The following is a 27,697-nucleotide window of genomic DNA, read 5'->3' on the forward strand; positions in this document are numbered from 1 at the left end:
TTGTAGACAATCTATGTAGGTTCTTCATGACTTTCCATTTAAAATGGAAGAAAGGAGAACCTTCATATACTGTTAATCACATTAATGTACAGTACAATGTACAATACTATGTCAATCTTACCTTAAAGACCAGACTGGCAGCTTCAGAGGCCACACTGGATCACAGAATGCAGAGAGACACCAGTGTTTGTTTTGATGTTCCTTAATCACTTGATCTCAGTTCTCAGGTCAGACAACTGTAAAGTAAAAGTCTCCAATGTAAGAGATTCCTAACCTCTATACTATGCTAATGGCCCCATTAGTATTTTGATATGATGTCCTCTGAGATAATTAGGTCTACTGCAAGAAGTCTAAGAAGAAGCCATACTATCTTTATTGCTGTTACAAATTAATAGACTATTATTTGTTTACATTAAAAATCAAGCAATCCATAAAATACTAACACAAAGTTGTAGAGTTGATGCTCATGATTTAAATTTACATAACTTAAACTAAAACATACCAGTATTTGAGAAATACTAAAAATTACATAAATGTGTATAAACACATAAATTGCACACAAATGTCCAGTTCAGACACCATTTCCTTAAAAGAATCATTTATGCATTATGTGTTCTAAAGCTTTTCTTCTTTTTTTTTTGAAAAAACATTGCAAATTATTATGTAGTTTTACGTTACAATTTATTATGCCATTTCCCTCTTTGGGAACTTACCTTGTGCTCTCAGCTGGTGGCAGAAATGAAGAAGTGTTTCAGATGAAGAATCAAATTAGTCGCACAAATTACGGGAAAGTGGAAGTATTTTACCTACAGGAAACATATCAAAAACATTGTAACTATTGGGTAAATATCTGCAGTGATTTCTCCATGTAATATATGGCAAGAAAAGAATGAGCAAAAGGAAAAAGCAGGTTGACACACACACATACAAACACACATTTGCATGAGGATTTGTCTGTTTCTGTGATCTATTCTTTAACCCTTTAAGACCTAAACCTAAGCTTGGAAGTATGCGTGTTTGTTTAAATAAGTTGAGTAAAATTTTTAGTTTTTACATTTAACTGCAAAATTAGCAAAAATCTACAGAATATAATACACTGAATAAAGTTACAATAGAACATTTAAACAATAAAACACATTATAAACTATTAAATTAAGTAAAACTTTACAGTACTGTTCAACTACTCATAGATAAATATCCAGGAACTAAGCGGGAACAAATGGGGAATTCTTTGTTAACAACTATCTTATTCTTATAAAATACTAAGGATTACTAGTTAACTACTCAGTAAATAATTTAGTAGGAGGTCACTATTAACTATGCAGTAATTAATTGAGTGTAATTAGCAAGTTTTCAATTTCCCCTGCAGTCATTTTAAACCACAAGTGGTGACTATTCTAGTTTTGTGCTGATGCAGTGCCACTTGCTGGTACCAAAACATTCTTACATGTGATGCCGTGACATCACGTGAATATAGTACCATTTACATTTACATTCATTCATTTAGCAGATGCTTTTATCCAAAGCGACTTACAAATGAGGACCACCTTGAAGTTGAATATTTTCCAAGAACAGCATGCCTTGAATAATTTTATATCTCTTGTACCAAATTTTTCAATGTTAACAACATTATAATATTTAAGAAGTACATGTAATGCTTTTTAATTGATTTATAGTTATGATCAATATATGTGGCCTTTTATTTACACTTTAGCATCTGATAGCAAGACAATCCAAACTGTCTGATGGCAAGACTGCAGTGAGGAGATGGTATATGAAATGGGAAAAATGTCACGTTTCTCCACAAAAACGTAATAAACAGATTTAAAACAGAAACAAAGAAAACCATTGGTGCTTGAAAATTAATTTGAACATTATATATACAATCAAGAAGTGTGTGTTATTTCTCTGGATAATGTATTTTGTATATTTTAAAACCACTTTGCTGTTGAATTTAAAATGTAACTTTTCCCTTCATTCTTATTCTTATTATTCTAATGGAAACTGCAGAAATGTTGTATGTATGATGATGATGATGATGATGATGATTCTGTGCTGGAAATACATCTTCTTTTCTCTCTCTCTTCATTTTATAGTTTATAACTATAATATAACACTGGAATTAATATGAAGCTTACACAACATCAGCCTGTATGAATTTCAGGATTACTGTTTTAGCCTTCTCATTCATCCTAAATTCTAAATCTTTCTTCAAGCATGGACTTACAGGCTCACCATGCACTGGCATTTTCAGCTGGCACCACTCTTCACAGACATTGTGATTCCACAAATCTTGTTCTCTTTTCACATGCACCAAATCTTCACATTTATTTAAGAAATTGAAGAATTTGTTTGGCTAATGACAGAATTTTACCAACGTGAGCTAGAACAACAACAAATATGCTTATGCAGCACAAGTTACAACACCACTAAATATCCAAAATGAGATATTTGTACAATATGTACAAAATGTACTCTGGGCTTTACTCAAGGAATATTTCAGCATTTTAGCCTAATTAATGTCCACTGCCTTACCAGCACAGAATCAAAAGCTGCTTGCTGGTGCCAGCTGAACATTTCCATCTGCTATTAGTGCAGGTTTGCTGTGTGTAAGGCTGGTGCCAAGATATCTGAACCTGGAGAGAACTGCTCTCTGAGGAAAAAGGACTACAGGAATTAACACTTGAACTCTTGCCCTCAGAATTAGCAGCTTCACCTGAGATAACACATCACACTGAGTGGAGACGAGAAGATCGCACATCACTACATTGCTTCCTTATTTCTCTCTTTCCACACCTTTCTCTCTCTCTGTATTGAGATCACCTTAAACTCACACAAGGTCTGTATGCATTATATAATATGTTTAATGTTGTCATGTAATTAACTATGCATGTTTAGCATCATTCAAAAGGTCTCAGTGCATCTGGAAAATATGGTCTCATTCAGCAGTTTAAATCACTACATAAGATCTAGAGAAAAATGTTGCATGACATTAAAGGCATACCTTCCCCAGGTCCTTCACATAAATTACCTCCTGTATGTAAATAAGATACATCCTTCCACAGATTGGCCCAAATTCCAATTCTAACCACAAACAACACCATTTGGTGGACCTACAGAGTATCTGGGTATTTAGGGGAGAGCTGGCCAAAGATTTGGGGAATCTGTAGACAGATCTCCCACGCAGTTGCTGTGTGTAGTTTCTGTCTATCAGGTATGCAAGTTTGATTTTCTCATGTTGTATTATTATGTTTGAATTTGATTGGCAATGTTGAGTAATGATGGCTGTCATTCTTTCTTCTTATTATTGTTAGTATTATTAGATTTGGTTATGTTCCTACCTTCACAAAAAAATTATTAGACTTGATTATATTCTGACTTATTCTGAAATTATTGTCTCTAGTAGATTACTTTAAGATTATGTGTAGGATGCCTCAGTACTAGGGATCTTTTCCAGTTCACTATGAAACTGAGCACCATGTGTGTGACCTACAATCTCCTGAAGATGTGTGATGCTAGAGTGAGGACAAAGGGTAGGATATGGAATACCTGTCTCTGAAATGCATACCTCCAAAAGCATATGCAGAGGAACGGGGACATGAAAATATGCATCGTACAGATGTGACCTAGTCTTGTGGCTATACGACATAAATAATATCTGATACAATTACCATACATAAAGCCTCTCTTCTAAACCTGAAAGTATGTGGAGCTATAGAACATACCCTTTGTTCTGAGAGTAGGGTATATTTTTTTGATTGTGACTCTCCCCAAGAGAGAAGACACTTATTGGAGCAGAGTGGCAAATTGATTGGACTGGAAATTGGCCAAACACTCAGCCTTGAAGGCTGGAGCCAACAGTTTACACTCCCACAAACTTGTCAAGAAGACCCACTGGTCTGAAGTAGTAATTTCCCAATGATCCAATTAGTAAAGTGTCCTGCCAGCAGCCCCTGTCTTTCTTGGATGGGCTCCACGGTGCTCTTTCATGTTGTGGGGGCATCTTTTGGAGGTCATCCCACAAAGTAGTGGGTTGACCTAGGAAATAGGAATTAGTGCTTTATACAATAAAACCAACAGTGATGTGATCAAAGTGTCAACAGTAGGCATGCACTCAGCCAGAGTCCATTAGGTTAGCTAAAGTGCACACCACAGAGTTCAAGCATGTTGCAGTAGAGATTCTACAAACCTCCTGAAATGTTCCCAATGGTGTGATTGTGTGTGAGATTGGATGCAGGTGCGCATGATTAGAATGAACGTGAGTGTTCTGGGAATTGCGATCCATGGCGGCCATGTTTGTAGGCTGCAGTGCAGGATGGGAAATTTAGCTAGCTAATAGGCTCGAGCATTTCATGAATGAAAGGGGGAAGAGCCTTTCAATGCGGACTCGCATTGTATATTTTTGCATGCAACGGCCCATCGGCACTCGTGGAGCTTTCAGAGGTTTAATTAGCTCAAATGACAATTAAAACTGTCATGGTTAAAAATTAGACACACACCTCATTTGAAGTGATGGAAAAGTCCTCAGGACTTAGTACTGCATCATTGTGTAGACGCAAACTGCCTTCATGAGCAAGTCAGAAGTCCACCTTTCTCCAATTCTCATAGCTGCCCCAAGAAAACACACTCAAACTCTTAGACCACTGAAACAAACACCTGTGACCCATTTGAATGCCTCTCTCATCTACTACATCTGTTGTAGGAAAGCACCATGTGCTGTCATAAGAATATGTTTAATTTATATAGTGCCTTTCCAGAGCTAAAGGACACTTTACAATTCAATGATACATAAACAATGAACAATCATGCACAAACACACAATGTGAAAAACAAAGAGCAACCAAACACAGAACAGAAATACACAGTACAGTTACTGAGAAAATGTATTATAACAGATTAGGACAGATAACACTGAGACAACAGATACGTTTTTAATTCCGATTTGAAGTCGGAGATGGATGTGATGCTGCGTAGAGTGAGAGGGAGAGAATTCCAGATTTCAGGTGCTACAACACTGAAAGACTTGCCACCCATGGTTGAGAGACAAAATCTAGGAAAAGAGAGCATTCCGAGCCCAGAGGACCTGAGAGAGCGGGGCGGGTTGTAGGGGAGAAGCAGTGCACTAATATAGAAAGGTACCAAACCATGAAGTGATTTAAATGTGAGCAGGATTATTTATATTTAATACAAAATGAAACCGGTAGCCAATGCAGTTCAGACAGGATTGGAGTAATGTGAGCTGAGCGCATGGTATGTGTGAGAAGTCTAACGACAGAGTTTAAAATATATTGCACCCTAGCAATAGAATTAGCAGGTAGACCAATAAGGAGAGCATTGCAAGTCAAGCTGTGAGGAAATCTAATGCATGAACCAGTCTTCCAGCACCTTTGAAGCTAAAAAGGGACGGAGGTGAGCAATGCGACGCAGGTGAAAGAAACCAATTTTAGGAACGGGGTTTATATGAGCTTCAAAGTTGAGGGAGGGATCAAAGATGATGCCTCCATTTTTTACAGTACTAGTTGGTTTAATTCAGGAAAAATTCAGGAAAGAGCAACAAAAGTCTTCAGATACCAGGGGGAAATGTGGGAGGAGGGGACAGGCCTAGTCCTAATAGGAGCATGCTTATGCAAAATATTAGAAATAACAGAGTGGTTTTTTGAGAGTATCACTGAAGGACAGGAGATATCAAAAACATCAGAAATTTTAGAGGAAGCAATGGAAGCACAGACTAATGTGGCATCAACCGATTAAAGCTCCTGATAGGATATCATTGTATTATTGCATTTAGAGCAGGTAGACTGCGACTAAATTCAATGAGCTTATGATCAGATATGCCATTGTCAAAAGAGGAGACTGAAGCAATATCAAACCCAGATGTACAGATTAAATCAAGAGTATGACCATGGGTGTGAGTAGAAAAAGTCACATGCTGAGTCAAATTGAAACAATCAATAACAGACAGTAGTTGAGATGAGTTAGAGCTCACTGTATCCACATGAATATTAAAGTCATCAAGCAGGAGGACAGGTGAACACAAAGCACAGGCAAGAGTTAGCAGTTCACTGAGTTTGCAAAAAAACTCAGATTGAACTTTGGGAGGATGATATCGTAGTATAATTGTGAGAGGACAGTGAAAATCAGACTTTAATACCATATAGTCGAATATATTAGTATTGTGAAAGTCAAGTTGGGCTACATGGCCACCCCCCTTGCCATGTAGCCACGGTCTGGACAGGTGTCTATATCTGGTGTAAGTAGGTTCAGCTGCACGTAATCACCAGGTAAGTGTCAGGTTTCAATGAGTAGTAGCATATCAAAGTTTTTGTCCGTGATTATTTCATTGAGGTATGAGGCTTTATCAGAGATGGAGCGGCAGCCCTGATGAGCAAAATGATGATGTGAAGCATCGGGGGTGATCAGAGATTTATAGCACTGTACATCGTGGTTAGGATATATAAGCGATTGGCACATCCTACAGTCAGTAGATGGTGACTTAGACTTAGGTCGGGCCCAGTTAAACCAGATGCATGGGATAATACCAGGTATTTGTGCAATGAGTGTTCAGGGATTCTCCAGGTGTGTGGTGTATGTATTGCAAACGACAAGTAATCCCAAGCATCTGACAGTACTCGTATGTCGCAGAATCAAGATGCGTACGGCACTTTAAAGCCCTGACTTGGGATGATGAGTATCCAATCTCCATTTTAGTTTTATCACCAAAAATTATGCATAATAGGAGCAGAAAGTGAGCAACTGCCCGAGGCATATTTATGCTGACAGATATGATGCGGCCACCAATACCACATTAGCCAGACCCCGACTGTCACAGCTCACTAAGAGGATGGCAACCCATCCAAACAGTAAGTAGTAAGCAATCAGCAGAACCAATGCAGAGAGCATTAATTCATTCACCAGACGAGCCAGAAATGGTGGACAGAATGAGGAGAGAACTTGCAGCAGGCCGACAGCCAAACAAGCATCAAGCAGCGAGAAGAACCACAAACGTATCCAAAAGAGTCCAAAACTGAAAATGTTGGCGGTAAAGGAACCAAAAAAGCTAAATAATTCACACAAGGCATATACAAGTCAGACAAAACCAAAAAAAGACCAGGCGCAAAGTGTTATTGCACCGGAAGTGAAAAGTGGAAAGTCATACACTGGGCCGGCCATGAATAATTAAGAGACAGCGTCTTCTCATAGGATAATAACACACAGTCTCAAGAATAATTATGAGACAACGACGCGTCATCGATGTACATTGCCACATCACTGCCTGTAACGACATTTTAAACCCCAAAGACGAAAATAATGGAAAAAAGCTCAAAATTAACCAGTTTGCTCCTACAATTAAAATTAACGCATACCAAGATTGTCTTTTATGATGTGCGACATGTACGCCTGTGTTAAAATCTCAGAAAATGTAGTTTAGTGTTTCATGAAGCTTTTAGGCCTAATAAGTTTTGACGAACAGAAGTGTGTCCAAATATTTGCACATGCCAAATAATATAAATAAATAACGAATTATGTCACTTCACTACTTCAAGTGAAGTAGAAATTGTGGTTTGAGGCACCTATATTGTGGTCTAGGTGCTATAGTCAATACTAACACCATAACACTATTTAACACCAGACAACCCACAAGCAGCTTCAACTCAAAGGCTCTGAGCAGTTGATAAGACTCAAGCTAAAGTAAAATATAAAACTCTATATGTAGTGTTTGATAGTAAGTCATACACTGAGGAAAACAGGATGCTCAACAACAACAACAAAATATACATATACAAAATGTACTTACAAATGTATGACAAATTAGACCGTATTTTTTCTTCTCAGCATACAAATGAACTTCAAATGATTAATGGGTGAATTTGGCATTACAAACAATAAATATATCATATAGTATATTAAATACAGGGAGACATAAGTGTTTGCTGTTGCTGATCTCAGTTCAGCTCAGACAACTGTTGTTTACTGTCCAATGTTCAATGTAAGTAATTCTATTTATTAACAAATGGAATTTTTTCCAGGATGCCCACAAAATAACCAAAACTTCTGCATGAAACCAAAAAAAATGCTGTTATCTGGGTTGAAGTTAAGAAACATTATGAATGATTACTTTGTCAGACTATTTACCATTGATATTAAAATAATTTAAAAATGCATAATTTAAAATTAAACAAGCAAATCATTATTTAAGCCATACTTTTGTAATACAAATGAACATCCAGTTCACGTATAAATTGTTTCAAAATATAATGCAATGGCACATATTTCATTAGAATTTATTATCGCCTGTTAAAAGCTAACATTTTATATTTACATTCATATGATTTATGTGCTACTATTTTTAGAAAAAAAAAACATTCAATTCTATTGAGGACCAATAATTTAATAGCAATCAAGAACTATTGTAAGGTATGTATTTGTAATGTTGTAATTCACATCTATTTCAGTAAATATTTTAAATGCTATTATATAGATTTCCTCTTTGGAAAGCTACCTTGTGCACCCACCTAGCAGCACAACAAACAGTCACATGAGTCATACAATTCAGAGGAGCTTTGAAAACACAATAGCATGTCACAGGTGAAGTAGTTATTGGTCCATGCAGCAGAAGAAAGGAAATGATTACTCTATGTAATATATGGCAGGAAAATCAACTTGGAGAAAACATTAATGATCACTGTTAGAGTGTTTGGTAACACTTTCTATGAAACCCATGCTTATAATGAATTATACAGTGGGGGAAATAAGTATTGGACGTGTCAAAAAAAAAGTTCAGTAAATATATTTCCAATTAGGCTTTTCACATGGAATTTTCGCCCGTCATCAGTATTAACTCAAGAAATCCAGAAATATAAAGAACTCACAACATTAAAGTCTATAAATAAAGTGATGAGTAATAAAGTAGAATGACAGTAGAAAACAGTATTGCCCACAGTAACTGAAATTTATTTAATACTTAGCAGAGTGGATATTTAGTCCACCAGCATGGACTTCGAAATTTGAAGGATCTGGAGAGATTCTGTATGAAGGAATGGTCTCAGAACCCTTGCCATGTATTCTCAACCTCATGTCATTATAGGAGAAGATTCAGAGCTGTTATCTTGGCAAAGGGAGGTAGAACAAACTATTGACTAAAAGGGTGCCAATAATTGTTGCACACCTATATTTAATTTTTTTAACATGTGTTTTGTTTGCAATATTTTGATATCCATGAGAGCAGTTTTTTTTTTTTTTTTTAGTTTTTTAAACAAAAGATCAAAAGATTCAACAATAAAGACAAATTTTCACAGCCTTCTTTGCTTATATTTACCAAGGGTGCCAATATTAGTGGAGGGCATGGTAGGTTCATGGATTTCATTTAAAAAGGAAGAAAGTTTGTCATGTTAGTGTGCAGCACATCTTACATACCTTAAACACCAGACAAGTAACTTGTTTTTGATGCTCCTTGATTCCTTGATCTCAGTTCTCAAGTCAGACAACTGTAAAGTAAAAGTTTGCTTGTAAGTTAGTGTCTTTGTTTACCGTCAGTGTTTTTGTTTATTTAATAATCAAATACCAAAAATTGCATAAATGTGTAATAGTACATAAATTCGTACACATACCATTGCCTTTAATAAATGGTCTCTGTGTGTTGTGTATTATTAACCTATTTTTCAAAAAATATTATAAATGTTATTATATAGAGTCCCTTGTTGGGAACTTACCTTGCCGCAAAATGTAGTGATTATAAAGAGAAAAGGAGGCTTTTAGCTCCTACATACAATGCAAGAGAAACAAAACGAATAATGAAAAGCAGGAAATGCACACACACATACATTCATGCGATATTTGCATGAGCACATCCCTCTTTACATGATGCATTGTCTAACCCATAAAGAACTAAACCTAAGCTTGCTTGTGAATATGTGTGTTTTTCAACACTAAACACTAGCGAAATTGTGTGCCCAAGAAAAAAAAGGTTTATATTTGTCTGTAAATATTGCCAGAACATGTAGAATGTAATATATGGAATGAATAAAGTTACAATTTACAATAGACGAATAAACAATAAAACACTTTACAAATTAGTAAATGTTACTGGAGGTCTCTGTGCTACTGTACAACCCTGTGACTGTTTCTATGATTTGGGCATTTAAAGTCAAGTTTAGAAACAAAAATGAAAATGTACTCTAGGTTTTCTTGATCAGGTTTAAGATTGTGTTATTGACAGAACAGCTGCTGCTCACATCATGTGGTCCATGATGGTGATGGTGACACAAACTGATGCAAATGTCCACATCCAGTTATAGTCAAATATAACCTCCATACAACGCAAATTCTGGATTCAATGTGAAACTAAAGTACAAAATGAAAGTAAATTTCTGTGTATTTGTAGACAAACAGGGAAGACATTTAAATTTAGCAGGAGGACATCTGCTAATAAGCATCCAACATAAATGCTGCCAAGGCGCATGTATGAGCACAACATGTCTGTAAATGAAAGACAGGTCATGCACTCTGTCTCACTTTTGAGAATCAGATCTTCTAGCTTCCTCAGAGCCAGATCGAGGATGAGGTTGGTGAATGGACAAATATCTGAGTTCCCCAGAAGAGCTTCAGCTTACATTACATGATACATTAAATACAACATACTAAATGCTAACAACTGTTAAATGTGCTTCTTTACCTGAATTCATTCATCATTTGTAAGGCAAATACCAGTTTTGGAAAATGCTATACAAAATTGTAATTATACTATGTGATCCTAATTCCCAGGTACTCAACAGCTTATTAGAAGATTTCAACCAGATCAAAAACTTGAGGCAGAGAGAAGTAAAAAAAAAAAACTGTGATCCATAAGCACAGTCTGGTTCAAATGTCCACATCCAGATACTCATAATTTGGTTAGGCCTACATACATTTGCAAAGATATGAATAAGAAATAAACTTGCTTTTGCATAGTCAAATTTAACCTACATGAAAGACAAATTCTCGATTCACTTTAAAATAAAGCACAAAACGAAAATATATTTTTTCTCTCTTGCCAATAGTATAAGAGAAATTGTACACTGTAAGAAATATAACAATCTAAATCCAATCAATGGTTAAATATGCTTCTTTAATTAAACAGTCATTTACAAAAGGCAGGTGTATAGACAAATAAAGGATTTGGAAAAGCATTATTTACTGCTTCATACTTGTGAAGTGTTGTATGAATTATGAATAAAATTATAAACTGAATTATCATTCTATTCGAGTCTAATTCTCATGTTAAGTCTTCCATACAGAGTTTCAGAAAGTTCATCTAAATACTTATTGAAGAGATACACATATGTTTACAACTTTATGCACTTACTATAAATTCCATTCAGTCATTTGGTCACTCTCACCTCTAATGTATTCACAAATGCAAAATTCAGTCAAGTTTTCACACTCTTAAATCTAAAAATCATCATCTAAAACATCAGAAATTCTACATACTGCTACATAAATATTAATTATACCTAACTGTGAAATACTTTGAAGTGGGAAGCTGTTGAAGTGTGAAATTAATTTTCACTGGAGTGTTAGAGCTGGTGTTTAAAGTTTGTGGTCTAGATATTTAATTGGAAAACAAAAAAACAAGTTTCAGATGAACAACAAGATAGTGAAGTCATTTGACCACAGAAAATCAGCATGAGCCGAATGTGCTTTGTGTACATGGGTGGAAATTGGAAGCAGGTTGAAGGAGTAAAAATCATTCTGATGTTGTTGTACTTAACCACCTACTTGATAGCCAATCTTGACTAATCGTTACTATTGTACTTTACATTTTTTAATGATTGAGGATTTTGAACTGTTGGCATAGAAAAGATGTCATCTCTATGGTGAATTGTACACACTTGTTAATAAAACGTAAATGTAAATGTACACATAATTACTTCATTAATATTGTATTAAAATGCACTGGAAATTGAGATGCAATTTCTGATAGATTACAATTCTTTAGAAACTTAAATACAATCACATTTTACTATATACTAGGTATCTGGTATATGTATAGGTATTGCACATTTATAACTATTGAATTCAAGTCTTACACACACTTTTTAACAAGTTTTTACAACACATACATCTACAACTACAGATCTGCTGCTAGTGTTTATTGTTATAAATGCATTATCTCAATATTTACAAATATTTTATTATATACACATTGAATAATTATTTAAATGTATTAGAAAGCTATACATCTCACTTACTATACTAACATCCTTAGTTATCTGCAATGCATTCATATTATTGCATTTGTGCCATTTGAGTCTTAGAAGTTGAATGAAAATCCATCACCTTCTGATGTGAAACCTGCCCAAAAGTTGAAACCTTCAAGGCGTGTCTGCACTTTCAGAGCATCAACTAGGACTCAACAGACATTTTGACAAAGTAGCTTTATAGAAGTCCAGATGTCAATTTTGATTGTTATTAACCTAGGAGGTGAGAGTGGGAAGGGTATCACCCCAGCAACAAAGACTGTACAATATATTAGCTTAACATTTTTGAAAGGTTATGTCAATCTTAAAGATAGGCATGTGTTATCTTACTAACAGCACACTTTACTGTCACAGCAAAACCATCAAGGCCATTGCAAAGAACAGGATCACGTCTTTAAGCCTGAGAAGCCATGGTCCATCAGAGGGTGTACTGTTCTCAAAGCCAAAGGTAAAATTTCAAGTGAAAATTAGCTTAATCTGAATGTTTCTCAGTGTCCTATATGCCCTGTTTGATCTTCAAATACATGTGTTTGTAGATCAGCTTTCTCATGTGACTGAAGAAATGTCAGGTGCTTCTCTGAGGAATTGCCTCTTATAGTTGTTTCTCATGATTCACTGAAATCTTTATTTTGCATAGATGAGTGCTTCAGTATCAAAGCCCTGGTGGTTAAGTAGGAGGACAGTGGGAAGATCCATTTAAAACCAGCTGGTAATAAATACATGTAAAATAACCTGCATTATCTTGGAATATCTATTCCATTCCCCATTAGACGAAAAAACAGTGCTTGTCAGACTGTAATGGTTCCATCTTGATGAATCGACACAGTGGTGAAACTGGCCCTGAGGGAAAAAAAAACATTTAAACCTTCACAAAACCAGCAGATATCACTATTAAGTGTGGTTCCTTATGAGACATGTGATGACATGTTTCATGTGAGGTTTTTCAAAACCCAGGACTGAGAATTTGGTATATTTGATGGAATGTGAGAGCTTTAAAGCTGCACTGAGCATCTGTTCTATTCTCAGTTCTACTACAGAAAACATGTGCATTACTATTAGATACATAAATGCACTGCTAACAAGCATCCAGTAAACTATTTTCCACAAATCAGGTCCTTCATGAATCTGCTGTTAATATGAATCATTACTAAAGTAGATTTCTATGTGTGTGTGTGTGTGTGTGTGTGTGTGTGTGTGTGTGTGTGTGTGTGTGTGTGTGTGTGTGTGTGTGTGACTATATATGGTGTACAGTGGTTGAAACGTTTAACCGCAGAGAGGGGACACCCCCTGACTCCTGGACCATCTGCCTTTTGAAGGATGAATACAAATAAAGCTGCATTCTCATATATTCTAGAAGTTTCCACATTTTCTTACACCAACAAGCTGTCAGGACCCTCAATATTAAACTCCCTGCTGCTCACTTACCTCAGAATTAATGGACACAACCCCATCATGCCTTAGCCACTTTAACCAATCTTCTTATCAGTTACAGAACTGTCACTTTATTTCTATAAAACAGGGACTTCTGTGCTGCTAGTGGTGATTATGTACTACGCACCACACACCACACACTATACCATGCTGTTGTTTTACATTTAATGTCCTGTGTTGTATTTATTGTATTGTTCCATTGGTTGTACTTATGGTTTATTGTTTATATTTATTATAATGTTGTTAAAAAACATACAGGTTGACTTTATACGGGAGTGATACATTATACATAGTTGTAGTATTGTTTTCATTATATCTAATTTTAAGAACAGCTGATAAGTTTTTATGTATTTCCAAAATTAAAAAATAATAATAATAATTTCTAGGTTTTAACTATAGATTAGCAACATTCTGGCCCTGCGATGGATTGGCACCCCGTCCAGGATGTCCCGTGCCTTGTGCCCCTGGGATAGGCTCCAGGCTCCCCACGACCCAGTAAGGATAAGCGGTACAGAAATTGGATGGATGGATGGAGAGCAACATACTGTGTACTGTAGAGCAAAGGTTCTCAACCTTTTGCAACTAAAGTCCCTCCAAGCCTCCCTTATCATGCGGCATATACCTAATCTATAATCTGTGTTTATGACTTTTATAAAACTATATAACAGACAGGTATGGAACATGAATTATATAAAATGTTTCACTATAACTACTTTGAACAAGAGAACTAGGCTGTAATAACGTGGACTATTTTACATGTAAAACATGTTGCATTACTTTCATCATGCATTCTAAAAACATTCACAAACGAATTATGCAAATTGGGATGAATTGCGCATCTCATTAGCCATGACAGTGGGATACATGCACTTGCTTCTTTTTACATTCACGTCTATCAGTACGTTTACATGGACAACTATAATCCCATATTAACCCGATTAAGACAATACGCTGATTAAGAAACTACCATGTAAACACAGATTTCTGACGATCTTAATCCAACTAAAGGCATACTCGAAGTAAACACAAATCGAATTAAGACATGTGGAGTATTGCTGTTTTAGTTGCATTATCGAAGTGCATTACAGACATGTACACACCTTAATCACACTATTAAGATCGTGTGGGAGTTCGCTTTTTGAAAGGGAACTCCACGTTGCGTTTAGCATAACACTATGGGAGTACCCCTCGCGCGCAACAGGCATCTAAAGATTGTGTAAAATCATGCCTGTTTAATTTAAGCGCGTTGCGTGATTTATATATGGCACCTGTGAACCACGTCATCAGCCTTATTATCTTCAGCGAGACTGCATGTCAGTTGTTCATGTAAAGAACAAAAAGTTGCTTCATTTCCTCTCTATCTTTTCTCAAAATCTCTGGACTTTTTGTGTGAAGTGTCTAGTTGTGGAGCATGCAATGGCAGCCTCGAGAGGCTGTGCATTGTAACGCCTACATTAGGCAGCTCTGCTCATGTCTTGCTCTCTTCTCAGAAGCCGAAGCAAGTTGGGTTTCAGAGCCTCACAGATCTTGGCCAGCCACTGCGGAGGCAGCTAGCCGTCTCAGGTCTGAGGGATCTCTTATGTATCCGGAAGAGGAGCCAGAGACGACGCTGCTCTATCTCATGCTCTGTCTTCCGGGTCCAGCTCTCCGCTGGATTTTGGAGCTCGCGTCGCGACTCCTCCTATGGAAAGCAAAAAAAAAAACACACACACACACACACACACACACACACACACACACACACACACACACACACACACAAATAATAGTGATAATTCCTCTCTGACTCCAAGGAGCCAGAAGGATGTGTTAAAAACTGAGACCAGCATATAAAGAGCTGCTTGAAGTGATTACTAAGGCTGAATAAGCATTTTTCTCCCCAGTGAAAGTAAATCCCTCACACTGCAGAAAACTCCCCCTTTCTTCCAGAAGTGCATGACAAAATATCCGTCATCTGGGCGAAAACCATGCATAAGCCATATTTATAACCCCACAATGTTGGATTATTTGGTCATTGTGGGGAATGAATGGCATGGCTATTTAGATGTGCTGAATGTGGAGGAGGTGCTTGTGAGCTACATCTCTCCATCGACGGCAGGTAATTTAGGGGGGCTGGCTTTGCCATCCAAGCCACTGTGTAAGGCCACCGTGGCATTGGTGGGCAAGGCCTATGCAGTATTAGTCTTGCTTGTGGGTCACTGCAGACAATGACAGTGTTGCAGGCCTACCAAACAGACCTGCTGAGTGACCTTGACATATGGCGGCATTCAGCCAGTTAATTCCATGTTGTATCAAGTTCACCTGGGCATCCACGTGTGGAGCCTGGGCCAGCACTAGTGCGAGGGAGACACAGAAGGTGAATATGGCAGCCCGCCAACCCCCACCGACAGCCAGGGGAACTGGGTGGACACAGTCACAGTCTCTACTAGGCCTGATCTGAGAATGGTCATAAAGGCCAAGCAGACAAAGAAGAACAGTCCTGAGGGGCCATGGAGGGATGTATCAGAGGACATGAGGTTATTAGTGCAGTTAACCCTCAGTGCTACCGTAGGGCCTGCCCTAGCCAAGGCTGTCCCAAGTTTTCAGTGTTCCCTGGTCAGAGAGCTGTCACATGGCACTGAAAATCTGATGCTTTCCCTCCATTAGAATGTAGAATAGTTAATGTCACTAAAAGACCATCTGGCAGCATGGAAACTACTGCCAAATGTGTCTCCATGGGTTCTGTGTACCATAGAAAAGGGTTACCGGGACCAGTTTAGAGCTCGACCCCCCCGGTTCAGAGGTGTGCTCACCACAGTAGTCAGCACAGACCAGAGCCCAACGTTAGCACAGGAAGTAAGATCCCTCTTGGACAAAGGGTCCATAGCACATGTACCCCGTTCCCTGAGGGAGGGAGGTTTTACAGCCGTTATTTCCTGGTCTGCAAAAGACACAGGAGTATGCGGCCAATTTTAGATCTGTGTCGTCTGAACTTTACTCTTCGGACATACAGGTTCAAGATGCTGACGTCCAAACTTATCGTTCCACAGATTCAGTTTGAGGACTGGTTTGTGACAATAGATCTAAAAAGTGCATATTTCCACATAGGAATATTGCTAGCTTTATCCCCTCACACCTTCATAAAGTGCATGGATGTCATTCTGGCTCCACTGTGACTGCAGGGCATCCGTGTACTAAACTATATGGACAACTGGTTAATTCTAGCACGATCCTGGGAACTGGTGGTTCAACATCGAGAGGGGGGTTTTGTCCAAGGATGAAACCTCTGAGAGTAATCACTGTCTCGCGGCGATGCCTATGTGCTCTGAGAATTTGAGTGTTCAGGCAGGTGCAACTAATTCTTCTCTGGGCAGAGGGAAAGTTTTGTCAGTGAGTGTAATGTACAGTCTGGGCAAATGGAATGTGGGGGCAGACATCCTGTTGAGGCAGGGGCTGAGGCCCAGGGATTGGTGGCTCCATCCACAAGTGGTGGAGGCCATATAGTGGAGGTTTGGCCAAGCGGGACTGCATTGGTTCGCCTCTGAAGAGACAACACACTGTAGTTCATCCTCATTCCTCCCACACAATTAGGGCTGGACGCATTGGTGCACATGTGGCAGAGGTCACATCTGTACGCTTTTCCCCCGATCACTCTGCTCCCACAAGTTCTAGCGAGAGTTCATCAAGACAGTCAATGTCTGCTGCAAGTAGCACCTTATTGGATAGCTCGAATATGGTTCTCAGAGATAATATCCCTGCTAGATGGCACACTTTGTGAGATTCCCATCCAAAGGGATCCACTGTAGAACTGTGAACTGCGTAATAGCCACTGTCCTGGAGTTCTTACAAGAATATTTCTCAGCGGGGTGGGCTCCTTCTTCAATCAAGGTTTATGTGGCTGCTATTTCGGCCAGCCACACCCCTGTTGATGGAGCCTCTGTTTGGCAACATCCTCTAACTTTGAGGTTCATGCGTGGTGTCAGGTGACTTAGGCCCATCTGTAAGCCACGCATACCTTCCTGGGACCTTTCTGTGGTCCTGGAAGGTCTGTCGGGTGCCCCATTTGAGCCCTTAGACCGTATCTACAGTCTCAAGCCAGAAGGCTGATTCATCACCCTCGGCCAGAACTATGGAAACTGTGGGTCTGGTCCCTGAGGGGCACCAGCTCATAGATTCTGGTCTCACAACCAGGTTGTAGACCAGAGGTTGTAGAGACCATGTTAAACGCTAGAGCACCATTTACAGGGAAATTGTATGCGCTCAAATGCGGCTTTTTGTCTTGTGGCATGAGGAACACCAGCTAAACCCTGTGAATTGTGCAATAGCTACAGTCCTGGAGTTCATACAAGGACGTTTCTCAGTGGGGTGGGCTCCTTCTACAATCAGGGCTTACGTGGCCACCATTTCGGCGTGGTGTCAGGTGGCTGAGGCCCATCTGCAGGCAGCGCATCCTAGGCCAGATTATATTCCTAAAGTGCCTACATGTGCTGCCCAGCCTGTGGTGTTGCAGGCTTTCTGCCCTCCTCTGTTCCTCACACTGGAACAAGAGAGGATACACCAGCTGGGCTCTCTGTACTTACATCCAGTACTCACAGTATAAAAATGTTTATTTTCACTATACCGCTAGTTCTCTTTGCAGAATAGCAATCCTTCCCTGCCTGTTTCTCCCAACAAATCTTTTCTCCAAATGTCTCTCTTATTTCAATTTTCCTTGTTTCTGCATAAAATAGATAAGATAGACAGCTCTCGGGTCTATTTTAATGATACAGTGGGATTTTGGGACCAGTGTCCCACTTAGTATGGGATCACTCCAGGTGAAAGACTGTGTTGTGTGTCAGCCTTGCTTTGATTTCTCCAAAAGCAATAGCACACAAAATACCAATTATTTTATACTGTAGAATGCATTCTTTTTGAGTTGAAGCAGAGGGAAGTGTAAGGTGCTTCAATACATGAGAACGATGAGATGAGATGATATTTTTGAACTTCTAAGACATGCTGTCAACTGTTTGGATGGCTAAACTAGAGTTTAGTAATGCTTTAAAAGAAACCCAGCCTATGAAGATTTGTCAGCCTTAACATGCAGTAATTGCCCTCTCCTACTAAAATAGGTTGAAAACACTCACAATATTATGCTTAATACATATTTTAACTTACAGAGGCCACCATTACATCTGCAGTGCAGTCTGAGTCGATGATGTAAAATGGTTGCAATTTGAGCACTCTGAACCACACTCCAGAATAGCGCCATTAAGCAAAATAATTAGCTACTTGCCCCTGCAGCAGAAAAAGAATGCAACAATGTGCTGCTTTTGGCTGTGATTTTCTAGTTCTTTTGTGCTGTGATACAGGGGATATCTGTAAATATAATCAAACCTGCAACCATGTTGTTAGTGCGTTTTTTCTGTAAATTTTCATAAAGTAAAGCTCCTGTAAAATTAGCCTAAAACGCCTAGCCAAGGCATACCCAAACTAAAATTAAAGCTGTTCTTGAACCATTTGGAGTACATGCATGGTTTCGGTCTCTTTTTGAAAGGTGGACCAAATATACTTCATAACTGAATTGTTTGGACCTTTGCCAGTATAACAAGACTGTTTTTGTCAGGATGTTATTGATCAGTGGATTACTATGAGGATTCATATGAGGTGAGTTGCCTCCGTTTCGTAAGTGTTTGTTTGTACATCGGTGGTCTGACAGAGATGTTGATTGTAGCTGCTGTTTGTATCTTGAAATGGTTTATATTTATATTGAAACACAAGAATCTTAGCTTTCCAAAGGTATGAGTACCTTCATACACACAGAAGCTGTGTAGATGGATTTGCTCATAACATGGTGACATCGTGCTGACCATTGGGATTTTAACAGGATAAAGTATACGACAGCGAGATAATAGCTGGTAATCTTTAAAATTATTGATATTAGATTACGTTTTAACATAAAACGATAGTTTAACTGACTGATGAAGGTATGTTTCATTATGGACAACTAAAAGATGGCATTTGCCTAAGACCCTAAGGTAATAATAAGGTAATAATGTAACAAATTAAGAATAATAAGTTCCTATACAGCTAACTACATCTAGATCATTTCATGTGTGACTAGAGTGCCTGTAATCCAAACACAGACTGAATAAACATAAACTGATGCTACTGACACAACACCTCCCACGTCCACTTTCATTTTCATTTTAGTCAGTGCTTTCAGCTTCCATGCAGATAAGTATTCAAATTGTACCTAAGCAAAGATAATATGAATAAGAAATAACTTGAGCTTTCTTTGCATAGTAAAATCTATCCTCCATGAAAGACAAATTCAGGATTTACTAGGATACAAAATGAAAGTATCTTTCCTCTCTAACATAAAAACAATCCCTGTTAATAGTAATGCTGAGATATTTCCACACATTTTTGACAGTTTATCACTTTAAACCACAGATTCAAGTAATAATATTTATTACAATAGTTAAGAAGAAAAACGTAAATTCATACTGTGCATAGTTCAAATATTTCATTTTTGTTTCACTTTTGTTTTCTTTACAATTTTATGGTCAGGTGTTTCTTCCATTAATAGACACAGTGTCACAACAGAAAGACTGAGATGAATGCAAATGCAGTAGAGGCAGTTTAATCACAATCGGCAGACAAATCCATAATGTGAGGTAAGTTCAAGGTCAAAAACAGGAAGAGGCTCAGGCGATCAGCAAACAGCACAATGTAGAAAAACCAAAATACAGAAACCAGGAAACAATCCTAGCCAAAAACCAGCGTACGTGATACGTGAACAAAAGACTTGGTAAGATCAGAGTTAACACTACTGAGTTTTACTTTGTAACCATTTGAATGTCCAAGATCTGCTTATATAGAGTTTGAGTGTAATTGGAAACACGTGTGCTCGATTAGAACTCTCTGTGGATTGTAGTCTGTGGTGGCCATACCTGTATGGCTGAAATGTTTGTAAATGATTGTTGATTTTGGACTCTTGGCATTCAAAAAAATCCATTCACATGTGTATCCAGGTCTCCACATATATTCCACTACTACTAAATACTGACATAATATATTGACAGAGAAGACTGAAAATATACAGCTAAATACTTTTGCTGTAAGTTGTGTCAGCCCCACAAATAATTTGTAGAGCTGTAACTTCAAACGATAGATTATCAGCTCTCCCATTCACTAACATGGGTAAAAATTGTACTGCAGCCAGCCATTAGATGCACTGAACGAAGGGAATAAGTGGTCAGTCAGATTGAAGAAAAAATAGAATTTATATTTTACATAAAATATTTAGTTTCTCATCAAAATGTAATTTCATTGCTTAAAGTAAATGTATTTTAATTAAATTAAATTAAATTAAATTTAAACAAGTATCTAATATACTAATTAGAATGATTGTGAAGTGTGAAGAATGTATTGTGATTGTGATCAACTGACATCATATTAACGTGATCCAATTATTGGGTTCGAGCCCACGTGAGAGTGCAGTGTTTGATTTTAAAAACCGTGTTAATGTGTTACCCGTGTTAACACATTTGGTTGTCAGTTTCCACCATACTGTGTTGGATTTGGAATGTTGAGAATGTGATTTAAAAACAGATTTGAAGACCGTCCGAGGCAGCCAAGATCAGGATTAAAAATTTTATTTAAGATTTTATATATTTCCCAAATATTTATGGACCTGACTGTACATTTCAAGACAACTGACACGTTTTACACGACACAGCTTTTATTTATTAAGAAAGAAATATGACATAGTAAGAATTTCCCAAAAAACAATATCCTCATAAATAGAGTAAAGATGACTTAATATAGCATTAGATTCAACAAAAGCTAAAACCTACTGTTTATATATCTATAATGATTGCAGTCAGACACAAAACCCTGAACCATTGCTGTAATAATCGACAAAGAACTGGACAAGAATTTGAAAGAGAAAAGTCAAATGATAATCCTTAAAACATTTTAAGTAAAACTACATAGATTGCATTCAAATATACATTTATATCTTACAGATAACTCCAGTAATCCCAGCTCATGAAACACATGTTAACATTAGCAACTGTATAACAGTGTCTGAAACCCTTTATATTTTATTGAATCTATTTTAATTGTGCTTCCAGTGATGGACTGTGATCACCCAATGGGCCCTTATCTATGGTCATTCCTGAAAAAGTCAACAGAAAACCCTTTTCCTCCAAGTGTTTATAAAATGAAGTGAATTTTAAAATACCTTCTTTCAATCCCAATAAAGAAGACCATAACGAAGTATGATATCATTACTTTAGAATGGACCACATTCACGAAATTACAGTAAACATATTTACAACCAGTAGTCAATACAGTAATAAACAAATGCATTAAATAAAAACAGTCAATAAAGTCATAACAGCAATCAAAATTAAACATAAAATTAAGCACATATATATATATAAATTTTGGTCAGACATGAAAAAATAAATGCACCTCTGACGGAGGTTTAAATGCAATTTCAATTTGCAATGCAGATGTTGTACAGAACTTGTCATATGCTTAATATTCTTCAAATGGTTGCTGTTGAAAAGCCCTTTAATAATTCTCAAAATATTTAATATCTAGGTAGTGCTGTACATCAATAAAGTATTTTAAAGTCAGGATGACAATATAAAATTAAATAGTTTGTCTTGGTCATGTCTGGATATTTTGTAATCCTACCACAGTAAATGTATAAATGTAATCTAGCTGTAACATACATTTGTGTGTTTTAATCATCTCAGTCTCTATCTATGAAATTGTCTTTTAAATTTAATTCCTGAATTTTCCTGGAATTTCTCAATTAGCCAAACAACTCGCTCCTGTTTGCTCGGGTGTGCATGTATGAGCAGATCCTGTCTGTGGAAACAAACACTACTCCTGCACTTCTTCTCACTATTGAGAATCCAATCTAGCTTATTCAGAGCTAAATTAAGGATAGTGTTGGTAAGTGGACAGCCAGGCAGCAAATGTCTGAGTTTCCCAGAAGAGCCTTGGACTTCTGGAAGAAGGCGCCCCAGAATACGAAACTTGGTTTGGGGGGACAGAGGACCTCAAGTCTTTATGAAGTTCATGGCTTGTCTCATGGAAAGAAAACTTAATCTCTTGTATGCCTTTCTCAAATGTCACAGTGAGAATTTATCAAGACTTTTTTCTGGCTTTTCCTTGATATAGGGGGAAATGTACACATTAAGGCGTTTGGCTAAAATTTGAGAGAATATCAAATATTCTGCACTGAAGACATATCTGTCTTGTGAATGATAAGATTCTTTAAAAGCTTCAGATACATGATTTGTCTTTAACATGTTGTTGTAAGTTATCTTTAAGCTTTCTGTCACTTGGCATCGATTGTTTTTATAGTAGTCCACTTGCTTTTCACCAGGTCTTTGTTCTTGTGAGTCAGCCAAAGTCTTGATGGCACTCAGGATTTCTGCCACACTAATCTTCCCTGATATCCTGTTATTTGGTATTTGCTTAAAAAGCAAGGAAACTTTTGGAAATGTTTTTTTTTCCGTCTGTTGCTGCACTTCAAGTTCCAGGACAACTGGATTATGATCAGAAATGTCATTGTCCTGTACAGTGATATTAAGTGCTCTTACCAGTGTGTCATTGTGCAAGAAAAACATGTCTATTCTGGAGTGACTCTCATTCTGACTTCGTGTAAAGCCCTCATCAGCATAGCGTAAGTATGACCAAGTGTCTCTGAGATTCAGAGAAACAGTAAAGTCTTCTAAAACATCTCTAAATGTTGAAGGCCTTAAAGTTTAAGAACTCTGATCAAAGCTGGGATGTAAAACTGTGTTGAAATCACCTCCAACCACTAGCACACCCTCAGCTGTCTCCAACAGATATTCTTTTAATCTACTTAAGACAAGTCTGTCTGCCTTATGATTGTACACATTAACAAGAGTGTACAGTTCACCATACAGATGACAGAAGAGCACAATGTAACCTCCACTACAATCCTCATCATGGCATATGTACTCAAATGGTACATTGTTTTTTATCAGTAATTGCAACTCCTTTGCTTTTAGGGCTGTGTACAGTGAAGTAGACTTTCCAATCTTTATGATAAGGAAATGGTACCAAGTCTGTGAAGATTTTGTAACAACCTGGCCCTACACGTGTCTCTTGTATAAAGACAATATCAGCCTGAATTTTAAGGAGACTGCGCAACACATTTGAAAACTTTTCATCTGGACTTCTTATACCATTAGTGTTCCAGGTGACAAAATGGAGGCTTGTTTTTTTCTTGGGGCATCATGATTAATGATTGGACTTCTGTAAATAAAATACACAATTAAGATCACAGTTATTTAAATATTTTTATCTATTGTATGTTATGTATGTTTATAGCAAGGATCAAACAGCATGTCACGGATTTCCCCTCAACTGCTCGAAGCACAACAACACGCTCTTCTGGGTTTATCAGTGACTTTGTTCACTTTCTACACGTGGGTTTTGTTATGGTTTATGACTTGTCTCCGCCCCGTTACATTATTGGATGTCTCCCTCACGTGTCATTATTATTCACAGCTGTTTATGCTCTACCTTTGATTTCGTTAAGTATTTAAACCTATCGTGTGCCTTTGTTTATGGCGAAGTATCATGAGTGTTTGTACAGTATCATGCCTTTTGATCCTCATTTTTGTTTCATAGTTTTGATCCTGTTCTCATTCTCGTTTATCGATTCCTGTCTTAGCCTAGTTCATCCTCTTTGATTTTTGGCTGACCATTTGCTTGTTTATGACCATGTATTTTGCCTTTCGATTTGGATTTGTATCTCTCTCTTCAATAAAGCTCTTAACTGCACTTGCATCTGTCTCTAAAACATTTTACATGACACATCACCTATCTTAATTGTTTCATATCAGGCCATAATTGTGTGAAGTAGTTTTAAGAATGTCATTTTATGAACACAGTCCTCTGTGTATTGTGCGTTCTCAATACAGTTTTTACTACATACTCATTCACCTTTTTTTAGACTTATAGTTGAAAAGGTGTATAAGTGAACTATATATTAGTGAAGAAATATGTAAACCTGACTAAAAGATATCATTTGTTGTAATAAATATCAATCCCAAAATAAATACTGTATCATACAGATTTCCTTGTTGGAAACTTACCTTGTGATCAGCAGTCAGCTGGTGGTACAAATAAAAGAAATAAAGAAAATACATATGTAAGAAGTTATGATATAAGGCATTTGTTAAATCTACAGGAATTATTGTACATAGTGGAGATCTTGTACGCAAATTAATCACATGTGTGTTGGGTAACATTTGGGTAAATGTCCTCTCTTTGAAAGTTGTACAGTTTTCACTGCATAAAATTACATAAAGGTAAAAGAGATTACAACTGCTTTTGTGCTCTATTGGTTATGCATCGGTTTAAAACAGAAAACACACATTTGTAGACGATCTGCATAGGTTCATGAGTTCACTAAGGAGAACTCCCTAATAATGTTTATCATGTTTGTGTACAGTACAATTTGCAATCTAATGGCAATATTACCGTAAAGACCGGAGAGTCAGCTTTGGAGGCCACACTGGATCACAGAACGCAGATAGACACCAGGGTTTGTTTTGATGTTCCTTAATCACTTGATCTCAGTTCTCAGGTCAGACAACTGTAAAGTAAAAGTTTCCAATGTAAGAGACTCCTAACCTCTATGCTACGCTAATGGACCCATTAGTATTTTTATATTATATCCTTTGAGATAATTTATATCTAGAAAAACTCTGGAAAATATTATCTCATTCAGCAGTTTAAATCACTACATAAGATCTAGAGAAAAAATATTGCATGACCTTAAAGGCATACCTTCCCCAGGTCCTTCATATAAATTACCTCCTGTATGTAAATAAGATACATCCTTCCACAGACATCAAAGCAATCCCAAATACCAACTGGCCCAAATTCCAATCCTAACCACAAACAACACCATTTGGTGGACCTACAGAGTATCTGGGTATTTAGGGGAGAGCTGGCCAAAGATTTGGGGAATCTGTAGGCAGATCTCCCACACAGTTGCTGTGTGTAGTTTTTCTCTATCAGGTATGCAAATTTGATTTTCTTATGTTGTATTATTATGTTTGAATTTGATTGGTAATGTTGAGTAATGATGAATGTCATTCTTTCTTCTTATTATTGTTAGTATTATTAGATTTGGATATGTTCCTACCTTCACAAAAATATTATTAGACTTGATTATATTCTGATTTATTCTGAAATTATTGTCTCTAGTAGATTACTTTAAGATTATGTGCGGGGTGCTTCAGTACTGGGGATCTTTTCCAGTTCACTATGAGATTGAGCACCATGTGTGTGACCTACAATCTCCAGAAGACGTGTGATGCTAGAGTGAGGACAAAGGGTTTGATATGGAATACTTGTCTCTGAAATGCATACCTCCAAAAGCATATGCAGAGGAACGGGGACATGAAAATATGCATCGTACAGATGTGACCTAGTCTTGTGGCTATACGACATAAATAATATCTGATACAATTACCATACATAAAGCCTCTCTTCTAAACTTGAATGTATGTGGAGCTGTGGACCATACCCTTTGTTCTGAGAGTAGGGTATATTTTTTTGATTGTGACTCTCCCCAAGAGAGAAGTAACTTATTGGAGCAGAGTGGGAAATTGATTGGACTGGAAATTGGCCAAACACTCAGCCTTGAAGGCTGGAACCAACAGTTTACACACCCACAAACTTGTCAAGAAGACCCACTGGTCTGAAGTAGTAATTGCCCAATGATCCAATGAGTAAAGTGTCCTGCCAGCAGCCCCTGTCTTTCTTGGATGGGCTCCACAGTGCTCTTTCATATTGTGGGGGCATCTTTTGGAGGTCATCCCACAAAGTAGTGGGTTGACCTAGGAAATAGGAATTAGTGCTTTATACAGTGAAACCAACAGTGATGTGATCCAAGTGTCAACAGTAGGCATGCACTCAGCCATAGTCCATTAGGTTAGCTAAGGTGCACACCACAGAGTTCAAGCATGGTAAGTGGAAAACCACGTGACAAATGTCTGAAATCCTCAGAAGTGTTTTGAACTTCAGGAAGAAGGGAATCCAGAATGCTGAACTCTGCTGAGGGGGCAGAGGGGATCTGTTTTGTTTTCAAAGAATCAAATCTGTTCCTGAGGTAAGACCACTTGATTTTCTGTGATTTTTTCTTAAATGTATACAATAAAATGTTTATCAAGATTAATTGATGTCCTTCCCTTGAAAGAAGGGGTAAAGAACGCACTGAGATGTTTGGCCAAAATTTTGTAGAATATCGAATATTTCACATTGAAGGTGCCACTGTGTGTTTTAAATAGTTCAGGTACATCTTTGTTCTTTATCATTTTATTGTACTCTATCTTTAAGGTCTCAGTCAGTGGACAGCAATTGCTTTTGTAGTATTTCACATTCTCCATACCAGGTATACGTGTCAAAGACTTAATGGCATTCAGTATTTCTGCTCCACTAATCTTTCCTGACCTCCTGTCAGAACTGTACGTAAATTCCTTCAAACTTCTGGCAACATTTGGAATCTTCTTTTCAGTTTGTTCCTGAACTGTGAGTTTTAGGACAAGAGGATGATGATCAGAAATGTCCTGTTGCTCAACTTTACTGTCACTCACTTGTCCCAAGTTTACCTCCTGCATGAGAAACATGTCTAATCTAGAGTAACTCAGTGATGCAGTAAAGTCTTCTAAAATAGAAGGCAGATTTCATTTCTGCATTTGCAACCCACTCCAATCTCAGCGTGCTGGCTCTGACTGAGACCTGGATCCATGCTGAGAACACTGCCACACCCGCTGCCACACCCTGGCCTCCAACTTCAACTTCTCCCATACCTCACGCCCCAACAGACGAGGGGGTGGTACAGGTTTGCTTCTCTCCAAAACATGGAAATTTACCTGTCTTTCCCCCTCTTGCTCATACACGTCCTTTGAATTTCATGGTGTTACTGTCACATCCTCCAGGTCAACTGGGGAAGTTCATCGATGAATTTGACACGCTACTGTCCACCATCCCAGATGATGGAA

At 37.6% G+C, this 27,697-nt stretch overlaps 1 protein-coding gene and 1 long non-coding RNA gene across 3 annotated transcripts in view; both read right to left on the reverse strand.

Moving 5' to 3' along the window:
• LOC108278470 (uncharacterized) overlaps positions 1-27,697 on the reverse strand; it is a 203,173-nt gene that overhangs the window by 46,967 nt on the left and 128,509 nt on the right. The gene's annotated exons all lie outside the window — the stretch shown is intronic.
• On the reverse strand, positions 128-9,774 carry LOC108279265 (uncharacterized). The gene is made up of 3 exons (XR_008396463.1): positions 9,711-9,774; positions 9,415-9,485; positions 128-236 (listed from the first exon to the last, which is right to left on the reverse strand). It is a non-coding gene; the product is annotated as an uncharacterized LOC108279265 (long non-coding RNA).

This window comes from Ictalurus punctatus, chromosome 1, assembly GCF_001660625.3.
Source record: "Ictalurus punctatus breed USDA103 chromosome 1, Coco_2.0, whole genome shotgun sequence".
NCBI lineage: Eukaryota > Metazoa > Chordata > Actinopteri > Siluriformes > Ictaluridae > Ictalurus > Ictalurus punctatus.